Source organism: Limulus polyphemus, unplaced genomic scaffold, assembly GCF_000517525.1.
Source record: "Limulus polyphemus unplaced genomic scaffold, Limulus_polyphemus-2.1.2 Scaffold1422, whole genome shotgun sequence".
Classification (NCBI taxonomy): domain Eukaryota; kingdom Metazoa; phylum Arthropoda; class Merostomata; order Xiphosura; family Limulidae; genus Limulus; species Limulus polyphemus.
The window spans coordinates 168549-169187 of NW_013667032.1; positions in this window are offsets into that span (position 1 = coordinate 168549).

Below are 639 nucleotides of genomic sequence, written 5' to 3' on the forward strand. Positions count from 1 at the left end.
ATATATATATATATATATATATATACTTTACAGAGCACTGATGATGTAACTTATAGATTCCAATTGTTGCTGTAGTGCTTTTGTTTTTAAGAGAATAAAATATTGAATTCATTAACGCCTTTTTACTCTATTAGGCTGCTTTTAAAGATGAAACAGATTTCTTATATTAGCATATTGTAATTCACAGATGATCGATTTGTTGTGTTGGTCGTAATTATAGGAACCGATGAAAAGAATGTAATTTTATAATTATTTATGACAATATACATTTAAATATAAAAACTATTGATTAAAAAAGGTTACACGGACAGGGATGGCTTAGTGGTTAGAGTGACCAAACTGCGAATCCTTGGATTCATGGTTCGTGTCCTGTTGCTGCAAAAACGCGTCTGAACTATAAGAGTGACGGCCAGATCCCACTATTCGGTCTGACAAGAATAGCCCCAAAGCTGACAGTGGGCACTGTTGCTGCAAAAACGCGTCTGAACTATAAGAGTGACGGCCAGATCCCACTATTCGGTCTGACAAGAATAGCCCCAAAGCTGACAGTGGGCACTGTTGCTGCCTTCTTTCTTGCCAATCACTTCAAAATAAGGAACAGTTATATGTTGATTGTGCTGGAGTAGTTTTAAGTGAAAC